This window comes from Lithobates pipiens, unplaced genomic scaffold, assembly GCF_037356315.1.
Source record: "Lithobates pipiens isolate NorthernLeopardFrog02 unplaced genomic scaffold, aLitPip1_a1.2 Scaffold_16, whole genome shotgun sequence".
Lineage (NCBI taxonomy): Eukaryota > Metazoa > Chordata > Amphibia > Anura > Ranidae > Lithobates > Lithobates pipiens.
Window position 1 is genome coordinate 359,208,992 of NW_027507748.1, and position 12,147 is coordinate 359,221,138.

The 12,147-nt window shown below is 41.2% G+C and overlaps 1 protein-coding gene across 8 annotated transcripts in view; it reads right to left on the reverse strand.

Annotated features, from left to right (window-relative positions):
• The window catches only part of ADGRB2 (adhesion G protein-coupled receptor B2), a 706,559-nt gene that overhangs the window by 407,357 nt on the left and 287,055 nt on the right, over positions 1-12,147 (reverse strand). The gene's annotated exons all lie outside the window — the stretch shown is intronic.

The window sequence follows — 12,147 nt, forward strand, 5'->3', positions numbered from 1 at the left end:
GCTGGGACTGGAAAGAGTTGAGAGAAAAGCAACAAAACTAATAAATGGACTGGAGGACCTCGGTTATTGGGAAAGACTACAAGCATTAAATGTAGTCTAAAGTAAGTAAAAAAGAATACAAAGCTCCAAAGAGGTCTAGATGTTGATATAATAAGTGATAAATAGCTGATATAAATTGACAGTGCCAAATAATACCAGTAAAGAAAATAAATGTCACAAATAAATATCACATTAGAATCTGGTGCAACTTTAAATTGAAGAAATTGCTAGAAAGTCTCATAAAGATTGTTTGTTGCAAACATCAATAGACTTGAAGCAATAAAAGTTCCAATCCCAAATAAAGTGCTCGTGCTCTACAGAGTGAATGCGAATCCATGCTTGATAAGTGCTCACAGGATGGTGCCCCCACATAGATGTGAACTCACCCCCTCCAAATGGACCAATTATTTCTAGTTTGGTCAATCACGCGTGTGGGGCAGTCCCCATGGATTCTCTGTGGGCTGACGTGGGGGCACTGACCTGTGAGCGCTTATCAAGCACTTATCAAGCACGGATTTGCATTCACTCTGTAGAGCACGAGCACTTTATTTGGGATTGGAACTTTTATTGCTTTAAGGCTATTGATGTTTGCAGCAAACAATCTTTATTGGACTTTCAAGCATTTTTTTTCAGTTCAAATGAGTTTCAAATGTGATATTTATTTATTTGTGACCTTTAGCATGATATATTAATTTTCATGAAATGTATTCTCTCTGGAGAAGAGACACTTCAGAGGAAATATGATCGCAATATTCAAATACCTTACTGGCGACCTTACTGGTCATAGAAAAAAATATTTTCAGTGGGAGGGAGTTTAAAAAGACACGTGGCCATTCATTGAAATTGTAAGAGAAGCGGTTTGACTGTAAACTGCGAAGAGGATTCTTTACTGTCAGAGCAGTAAGGATGTGGATTATCTTCCACAAGCAGTGGTGTCAGCAGGGAACATAGTTCCAAAAAAAATATTAGATAGGATATGATATTTACTATTGACATAAACACATACACGCACACTACAGGTTGAACTGGATGGAATTATCAACAATGTAATTATGTAAGCTTAAAAAGAGTTCTAAACTGGTAAAATTCTGTACTGTATATCACCAGATCTAAATACGGCTAAGCATCCAGCAAGATGAAAAAGGGTATTTATGATAGAAATCCATCACATTCTAAATCAATATGCCAGTGGGTGGCCTGTGAGTTGGTGGAATACATGTAATACCTTGTTAAACCAAATCCTTGACAAACTGTTTTTTTTTTTTTTACTATAAGCTCTAGAGACTAAATACAGACAAATGATTCCTAAATGTATCTATATGCTAAGGAAAAGTCCAATAGCCCCATTAAAAATAATCAGAACTCGATTTGCACTGATCAGAATACAGCAATGTTCTGTGTGTATGCATCAATTCTAAACAATTTGCGAATGATGCATAATGATTATGTGAGATTTTTTTTGAGAAACTAGATTATAATCAGCAGATGTTTACCAGGCACTTTCATGTGTTTTGAATAAAGAAGTATACATAACAATGAGAACACAACGCACAGTTTTGTCACATCCCATCTGTGGATTGGTCCATATGCGTGCATGTGTCCCAATGCAGATATTGACGTATAACATTCATTTTTTTCTTAGCGCGGCTTAAAGGTTCAGACTCTGAATGAGAACTACCTGCTGAGCAGATTCATGCATACTGATAGCTCAGGAGTCATGCTGCTTGTCAGGGTGACAACTGAGATTGTGGTGAAAATGGATAATATGTTTCTAGTGACACAACAATAATATACCTTACCTCCTTTTATATACAGACAGTGTAAATTGTCTATGGATTATATATAATTACCAAATTACTTTCAGTATATGATTTAAGGTATATCCAGTGACAACAACATAGTTGTGTGACCATTATCTAACGTTCATATACTTTTACAATAATTCCGAAAAACATTATTGTACACTAATACGCTTATTATATAGAAGTATATGGAGGTGCTCTGTGTTCAACACATTTAATATGTATTTCCCAGTGGACTCCTTCCCTAACCAAGTACAAACAATGTAAAAATCTTTTCACTCGCCAACATCAAGGAGGCGGAAAAGAAAATTGGGACTTTAAATGTCAATAGTGTTTCATTACATCATAAAAAAATTCATATACAAAATTAAAGACAATGGGGGTTATTTACTAAAGGCAAATCCACTTTGCACTACAAGTGCACTGGGAAGTAAAGTAAAAAAAAATGTCAAGAAAAATAAAAAACAGCATTTTAGCTTGCACATGATTGGATGATAAAATCAGGAGAGCTTCCACTCATTTCAGATCTACCCCTTAGATTTAGAGCGACTTTACTTCCAAGTGCACCTTTAGTGCAAAGTGGATTTGCCTTTTGTAAATAACCCCCATTGTCTTTCATTTTGTATATGAATTTTTTTATGATGTAATGAAACACTATTGACATATATAGTCACAATTTTCTTTTCCGCCTCCTTGATGTTGGCGAGTGAAAAGGTTTTTACATTGTTTGTACTTGATTAGGGAAGGAGTCCACTGGCAAATACATATTAAATGTGTTGAACACAGAGAACCTCCATATACTTCTATATAATAAGCGTATTAGTGTACAATAAAGTTTTTCGTAATTAATGTAAAAGTATAATTTTACAATAATTACAATACTAATAATTACAATAATAACATTTAACCACTAAAGGACCGCCTCCTGCACATATACATCGGCAGAATGGCACGGCTGGGCACAAGCACGTACCGGTACGTTGCTCTTTAAGTGCCCAGCCGTGGATCGGGAGCGCGCCGCTCCGTGACCGTGGCCGCGGGACCAGCAGACACGATTGCCAGAGCTGAAGAATGAGGAGAGGTCTGTGTAAACAAACCTCTCCCCGTGCTTCCTACCTATAGGGAAAGAGGATCAGTGACGTCACATGCCAGGCCACACCCCCTACAATAAAAAAAACATGTAACGTCATACATAACCCCTCCTCACCCCCTAGTGGTTAACTCCTTCACTGTCAGTGTCATTTACACAGGAATCAGTGCATTTAAATAGCACGGATTGCTGTATAAATGACAATGGTCCCAAAAATGTGTCAAAAATATCCGATGTGTTCGCCATAATGTCGCAGTCACAATAAAAATCGCTGATCACCGCCATTACTAGTAAAAAAAATATTAATAAAAATGCTATAAAACTATCTATACCCTATTTTGTAAACGCTATAACTTTTGCGCAAACCAATCAATAATTGCTACGTGCAATTTTTTTTACCAGAAATATGTAGAAGAATACGTATCGGCCTAAACTGAGGAAAAAAATAGTTTTTTAAAAATATTTTTTGGGGATATTTATTATAGCAAAAAGTTAAAAATATTGAATTTTTTTCAAAATTGTTGTTCTATTTTTGTTTATAGCGCAAAAAATAAAAACCGCAGAGGTGATCAAATACCACCAAAAGAAAGCTCTATTTGTGGGGAAAAAGGATGCCAATTTTGTTTGGGAGCCACATCGCACGACCGCGCAATTGTCAGTTAAAGCGTCACAATGCCGAATCGCAAAAATTTGCTCAGTTGCAGAATTGTCACTGTCATTACTTTTCAGTATTTGATGACGGATCTCCCCACAAATCACTATCCCTCAATTCTGCAAGTGGTTCCAATTTATTATCGCTGTTTTCTAGCTGCTCTAAAACCATTTTTGATGTAAAGGGACAGTTTTGGTTGCTATGGACAAACTCCAGTTTCCAGGCAGAAAGAAAAGTTTTTATTATATAAAACTGCATGCAGGACATTTGGCAGACCACTAGGGACAAAGGGGATGTGAAATAATTACATACAGCAATGTAATCTGTAAGATTACATTATACTGTATGTATAGTGAGTGTTTCACTTTTTGAATTTGGCGCCGATCTCCGTCCCCGTGCATTGCATAGATCAAGCGAGGGAGACTCTTTGTGTGACTGAAAGCCTCTGTACTACAATGGGAGACCAGGGTATATTCTCAGCAGCCCCTCTGAGGTAAGTGCTAGATTTGGACAGCAGCCTTGTCAGGCTGGCAAGAGGGGAGTGTTAGATATACTAACAGATTTAGATACACTAACAAATTGAAGCCAGACTCCAGCTCATACTTTACAAACAGTTAGGGCAAACATTTTTTTTTCCATTTGGGATAAATATTTTAAATACAATGTAAATAAATAAAACAATTGAAAGCACCCCATCAATGTTAAATGGTTTGTCTCATCCCTCTAACTGCTACGTCTGCAGGACAGTTTGTTCTGTTGAAAAACAACAGACTCACTGGCTGGATCACTGGGTGAAAATAAAAGAAAAAAAGCTTAATAAGGAAAATGAATGTAGCCAACACATCTAAGAACTGGTAAGTTGCATAATATGAAATGTTTGCTTTTTGTTTTAATGCCACTTTAAAGAGGAAGTAAACCCTGATGGGTTTACTTCCTCTTTTTTTCCCTGCAAAGGTAAAGCATAATGGACTACTATGCATCGCATAGTAGCTCATTATGTGTCACTTACCTGACACAGGAGCCAGCGAAGTCACCGCTGTCCCCTGTAGTCCGCCGCATCCACGTTGCTGGTGGCGTCTCGCAGCTCCGACGAATCACAGCGGCGCAGCCGCGATGACGTCACTCCCACGCATGCGCACGGGAGTCGCGTCTCACAGCTCCGCTGCTGCCATACGGCGAAGCCGCGATGACGTCACTCCCGCGCATGCGCACGGGAGTCGACAAATTAGGCAAATCCATTCTTGGATTTGCCGCATTTAGTGCGCCTGCGCGCCGCTGTTTACGGCGCATGCGCCGTAGACAGCGGTGCCCATTTTCGGGCAAATATCTCCTAAACCATATAGGTTTAGGAGATATTGCTTGGACCTACAGGTAAGCCTTAATCTAGGCTTACCTATAGGTCCAAGTTGTTTGGAAGGGTTTACTTCCTCTTTAACTATCCTCTTCGCCCCGTCCCACTCTGAGGCAGATGGGGGGAGGTGGGGATGGGCAGGGAGATTGAAGCATGCATTGTCAGCTCTTGTATTCCCTGTGCTGAATCTGTCATAGCCACAGAAAAGAGAACTGATCACTCTTAACCACTTGCTGACCAGCTCACATACATTTACATCGGCAAAGTGGCTCATTCCCATGAATATACCTGTACTTCAGCCTCTTTAAGAGCCATAGCAGGTGCGTTCCCACTGCATGGCGTGGGAACTGATACCCGTGGCTGGCGGCCGCGATGTCTGCTGGCCACGTGCGATCGCAGGCATGAGAGCAGGGCCGGCGCTAGCAATAGGCGGGTCAGGCGGCTGCCTAGGGCGCCAGGGTAGGGGGGGCGGCAAAATACGGATCCCCAGCCACTCGCTATGATTTGGATTTTTAAAATATCTCCAGGATTGTCATTTTTTTAAAACATGCTGCCTCTTGGCGCCAGCCGCCAGGCTAGAGAGCAATTGCGCCTGTGAAGACATCCCGGACCGCTCTGTCCCCAGCCTGCAGTGCCGCCCTAGCAGCGGCAGTGAGAAGATGAGGGGAGACAGCCGGCCGGTCTGGAAGTGCAGCATGATCAGAGGAACTGGCGGGGGTGGATGAGACGGCATGTAACTCTGGGCTTGCCGATATCCGCTCCCCCTCCTCCTGGCCGCTCAGGCATCTATCATGGAAGAACAGGCAGGCAGGCAGCAGCGCCACTCTCCTGGAGTAAAGCCATCACCGCCGCTGGCTCAGGTATAGTGGAAGCTCAGGCAGCATGCTTAGTGCTGCAGCCTGCAATCACATGAAAAAAAAAAAAAGTACTCTGTCAAGTTTATAATGTATTTCACTGTGTGTGTGTGTGTGTGTGTGTGTGTGTGGGGGGGGGGGGGTAGGAACAGACGTGCAGGGGGGTACGTAGGGGGAACAGAGGTGTGTGTGTGTGGGGGGGTACATAGGGGGAACAGAGGTGTGTGTGTGGGGGGGGGGTACGTAGGGGGAACAGGTATGTGTTTGTGTATGTGTGGGGGGGGGGGGTACAGAGGGGGAACAGGTGTGTGTGTGTGTGTGTGTGTGTGTGTGTGTGGAGGGGGGGACAGACAGACGTGCGGGGGGGTACATAGGAGGAACAGATTTGTGGGGGGGAGAGGAACAGACGTGCAGGGAGGTACAGAGGGGGGACAGATGTGTGAGGACAGGGGACAGATGTGCAGGGGGGTACAGAGGGTTAACAGGTGTGTGTGGGGGGGAAACAGGCATGCAGGGGGGGGTTACAGAGGGGTAACAGATTGTTTGTGTCTGGGGGGGAGAGACGTGCAGGGGGCTACAGAGGGATAACAGGTGTGTGTGTGTGTGTGTGTGCGCGCGCGCGCGCGCGTGGGGGAGGAGGGGGGAGATAGAAGTTAAGGGGGTACAGAGGGGTAACAGGTGTGTGTGTGTGGGGGGGAAGACATGCAGGGGGGTACAGAGGGGTAACAGGTGTGTGTGTGTGTGGGGACAGACGTGCAGGGGGGTACAGAAAGACAACAGGTGTGTGTGGGGGGGGGGCAGACTTGCAGGGGGTACAGAGGGGTAACAGATGTGTGTGTGTGGGGGGGCAGACTTGCAGGGGGTACAGAGGGGTAACAGGTGTGTATGTGGGGGGGCAGACATGCAGGGGGGTACAGAGGGGTAACAGGTGTGTGTATGGGTGGTGGGGGGACAGACGTGCAGGGGGGTACAGAGGGGTAGATTGTGTGTGTGTGTGTGTGAGGGACTGATATGTGTGTGGGGGGTTTGATGGGAACAGAGATGCAGAGGAGGGGTGCAGAGGGGAACAAGCATTCAGGGTGATAAAGTGATGGAGTGATCTGACGTGTGAAGATGGAAGAATTGTGGTGATCTGAAATTTGAAAATAAAGAAATTGGGGTGATTTGAGGTGTGGAGGTTCAAGTCCACCTTTGTAAAAAAATTAAGAAATGAAGATCTTTTTGCTTACAAAAAGGTACAAAAATGTGCAGTATACAGACAGTTAGCCTGTCTGTATACTGCCCTAGCTTGTGGACAACAGCTGGCTTGATTAAGCAAGCCGGTGCCATCCACTATTTGTTTTCGGGCTGGGTCCAGAGGCACAGGTACAGGCCTGTGGACCATGGCTGAAGAAATGGGTGAAGAGGCGCCGCAAAAGTCTCAGTGAGGGGCGGAGCCAATGGGGGCAGCAAAATTAGGTTTCGCCTAGGGTGCCAAAAATCCTTGCACCAGCCCTGCATGAGAGCCAGAATGGGGATTTGTGTATATAAACACACAAATACCCTTTCTGACAGGAAAGGAGAGACAGATCGTCTGTTCTACAGTGATATGTCTCCTCCTCCAGTCAGTTACATCCCCCCACAGTTAGAAACACTCATGAGGGAACACATTTAACCCCTTGGTCACACTAGTGTTAACCCGTTCCCTGCTTGTTACATTTATATGCCCCATACACAGATTTTTTCAGTCGGATTTTGGCCGAAACTAGTCTTGCATACACAGGGTTGCACAAAGTTGTCGGAAAATCCAATATTTCGAAACGAGGTGACATACTTAACGTACGACGGGACTACGTAGAGCCCAGTAGCCAATAACTTTCCTCTCCAATTTTTTTCTGAGCCTGCGTGGCACTTTGTGCATTCGAATTCTCTACACATGATTGGAAAAAGTCCGATGGATTTTATTGTCTGAAAATTTTAAATCCAGTTCTCAAACTTTTTCTGTCAGAAATTCCAACAGAAAAAGTCAGATAGAGCCCACACACGATCGGATTTTCCGACAAAATAATTTGATCTGACTTTTTCCGTCGGAATTTCCGACCGTGTGTATGGGGCATTACAGTAATCAGTGAATTTTTATCGCACTGATTGCTGTATGAATGTCAATGGTCCCAAAAAAGTGTCAAAAGTGTCTGATCTATCCGCCGCAAAGTTGCAGTCCTGCTAAAAATCGCAGATCATGTCCATTACTAGTAAAAAATAATAATAATAAAAATGCCATAAAAACTCCAAAAATCTATCCCCTATTTTGTAGACGCTATTACTTTTGTGCAAACAAATCAAACAAATCAATATATACTTATTGTGATTTATTAAATTTTTTTTCCAAACATATGTAGATTACATATTGGCCTAAACTGATGAAGAAATTTGTTTTTGTTTTTTTAAATTGGGGATATTTATTATAGTAAAAGGTCAAAAAAAAATATTTTTTTTTTTTTTCAAAATTGACGCTCTTTTTTTGTTTATAGCGCAGAAAAAAACAGCAAAGATGTTCAAATACCATCAAAAGAAAGCTCTATTTGTGGGAAAAAAGGACATTTACTTTGTTCAGGTACAACATCACATGACCGCGCAATTGTCAGTTAAAGCAACGCAGTGCCGTATCACAAGAAATGACCTGATCATTAAGAGGGAAAATCTTCCGGGGCTAAAGTGGTTCATTAACAAAGGGGCTTGCATTTTTTTGGTAAAGCGGAACTAAAAGTTTAAAACTTACCAGTCAAATTGTCTTGTGTTGGCACCAGCATCTCCTTCTGAGTCCTGAACTTTGGGCCTTTTCACTGGCTGGCAGGGGTGATGTCACTCCTGCTGCACCCAGGGTAGATCTACATTAAAACGAGGTGTGGCAAACCTCCTTCCCGCACCACATTTAAAATGCACTGCATTTGCAATCTGCAGTGGGTGTCAATTTTAAGTTAGATAAAGGAGTGCTATGAATAGATCTGGCGCTATACCTGTGTGTCAGAAACTTAATTAATGTGCTAAATTAAATTTGAAATTGTTACATTATTCGGTGTGTAAGAGTTGGTGTGCAATATATTAGTGTTGGGATAAAGTATAAAATATAAACTGTAGGTGGGAAGTAAAAACTCAAAAATATATGTGTATAAATTGTTAAAAATTTACCAGCATGCTGGCTGGAAAATAAAATATTGTCTCAGGTGCGATAAACCTAAATGGGTGATTACCTTATGCACTCTTAATCACATGAATACCTTAAACATGTGAGCTACTTAATAAATCAGGTAAAAATATTACATGTAAATATGAACCATAAACATAATACAATTGTGCACAAATGTGACAAATAAAATCTATGCGTGCAATAATACAATTGTGCACAAATGTGACAAATAAAATCTATGCGTGCAATACTAAAATGTACAATAAATCCGTGATAAATATCAATACCCCACGTGAAACATGCCAAATATTACGAGTGAAAAAAGAAAAATTGAAAATGGAAATAAATTTAAAAGGAGGTGAAAAAATTCCAGAAATAGAATAAAATGAAATAAAAATGAAAAATAAAAAATATTAAAAATAAAAATAAAGGATTTTTTTTTTTTTTTTTTTTTTTTTTTTTTTTTAGGTATTTGTCCCAAGTAATAAAAATATAAAAATGTGTACAAAGAGAAAAAAAGGGGGAGTAAAAAAGAAGCAAAAAAAGCACAGTCTCTGATGCAGTGCAGTTAATGGGGGATTTGTTGTTTGGATCCATCACATCCCCTCCTGTATCTACGGGAAATCCCCCATTAACTGCACTGCATCAGAGACTGTGCTTTTTTTGCTTCTTTTTTACTCCCCCTTTTTTTCTCTTTGTACACATTTTTATATTTTTATTACTTGGGACAAATACCTAAAAAAATCCTTTATTTTTATTTTTATTTTTATTTTTATTTTTATTTTTTTATTTATTTTTATTATTTATTTTTAATATTTTTTATTTTTCATTTTTATTTCATTTTATTCTATTTCTGGAATTTTTTCACCTCCTTTTAAATTTATTTCCATTTTCAATTTTTCTTTTTTCTTTTTTCACTCGTAATATTTGGCATGTTTCACGTGGGGTATTGATATTTATCACGGATTTATTGTACATTTTAGTATTGCACGCATAGATTTTATTTGTCACATTTGTGCACAATTGTATTATGTTTATGGTTCATATTTACATGTAATATTTTTACCTGATTTATTAAGTAGCTCACATGTTTAAGGTATTCATGTGATTAAGAGTGCATAAGGTAATCACCCATTTAGGTTTATCGCACCTGAGACAATATTTTATTTTCCAGCCAGCATGCTGGTAAATTTTTAACAATTTATACACATATATTTTTGAGTTTTTACTTCCCACCTACAGTTTATATTTTATACTTTATCCCAACACTAATATATTGCACACCAACTCTTACACACCGAATAATGTAACAATTTCAAATTTAATTTAGCACATTAATTAAGTTTCTGACACACAGGTATAGCGCCAGATCTATTCATAGCACTCCTTTATCTAACATTTTCCACCCCACCAGGTGGATAGTAATAGAGGCAGCTCTTACCTATTTTCCTTTTTTATATTTTATGTGGATTCGCTCATAAGTTCCTTAGCGCAACCTACCCCTTTTATTTTTATTCAATTTTAAGTTAACAGGTTGCAAGCTTGATTACACCAGATCACATAGTACAAACATGCCATGTGACCTGGTTGCAGTATTGCCGCGTACACACGAGCGGATTGTATGGCGTACTTAGTCCGTCATACAATCCGACGGACAATCTGTCGTAGTTTCCACTGAGCGGACTTGACCACACACGGATACACAAACAGTCCGTCGAAAGCTTGCGCGATGACGTGTACAGCACGTACGACGGGACTAGAAATAGGAAGTCCAAGACACAGCAAAGCACCCTTCCGCCGTGTAAATCCTTTCTGGGCATGCGCCATTCTTAGTCCGTCAAACTCGCATACTGACGACCGTATTGTCCGCTGAAACCAAAGTACGACGGACAGATTTTTGGAAAAATCGAAATTCTTAGTACTCCGGACTGCACGCTGAAAAAGTCAGCTGAAGCCCACACACGAGCGGATTGTCTGCTGAAATGTGTTTCAACGGACTAAGTACGTCAAACAGTTCGACCGTGTGTACGCGGCATATGTTTCCAAAAGTAGTGCAAGCACCACTTTTGGTGTGATGCAGTGCAATTTGAGCCCATTCAAACTGAATCACATATGAATTGCACAGGGAGGTGCTGCACTTTCTTGTGCAATTCATACTGTGAACCAGGACTCAGAGACCGCCCTGGTGCTGTTAAGCTGAGTTGTGCATGCACAGCTCAGTTTACAGCACCAGAAGAGACAGCAAGCAGGCAGGTAGGGGCATTTTATTGTCATTGACAGTGCATGTCTTTTCTGCATAAAAGCATGTCTGCTCGCTGTTTCTTATAGCTGCACTTTAATTTAATTAGGAGCTTAATTTGCAGCATTTTTATGTTTAGAAGAGTGGTACATGGATTGTGCTTGCATGACATTTTTTTTAATACCCCCCAGTATGCATAGGTCAAACAGCTATTTGTTAAGTTTGTTAAAATCCTTGAAATGTAAATTGATCACCGGGGGGGGGGGGTTGGGGGGTTGTTTTTCTTTTTAAGAAAAGTGGAGTTACTTCTTAACCGCTCCCGAACCACGCACCATACATATACTGAGGCAGGGCGGCCCAGCTGTGCTAAATCACGTACATGTACGTGATTTTGTACAAGTGGTGCAGGGGGTGCACGTGTGCTGCTGGAACGCTGCTCCTGCTGTGACTGGACACAGCAGGACCCAATCAGCAGGGGCAGCGGCCGTGATGACCGCCGTGACCCACCGATCGTTCTCAGGAGACATGGAGCAGCATTGTGCCTATGTAAACAAGGCACACCGCTGATCTGTCAGTGAGGAAAAGAGAGATCTTCTGTTTCAGCTAAGCTGAATCATGATCTCTGTTTTCCTCTAGTGTAAGACTCCTCCCACCCCACACAGTTAGAAAGCACCTCCCTAGGACACAATTAACCCTTTGAGTGCCCCAAAGTGTTAACCCCTTCCCTGCCAGTGTCATTTATACAGGGATCAGTGCATTTTTTTTTAGCACTGATCCCTGTATTGGTGTCACTGGTCCCCAAAAAATGTCACTTAGGGTCAGATTTGTCTGCCACAATGTCACAGTCCCACTAAAAATTGTCTATTGCCACCATTACTAGTAAAACGTTTGTAGACTTGATAACTTTTGTGCAAACCAATCAATAAATGCTTATTGGATATTTTTTTTACCAAA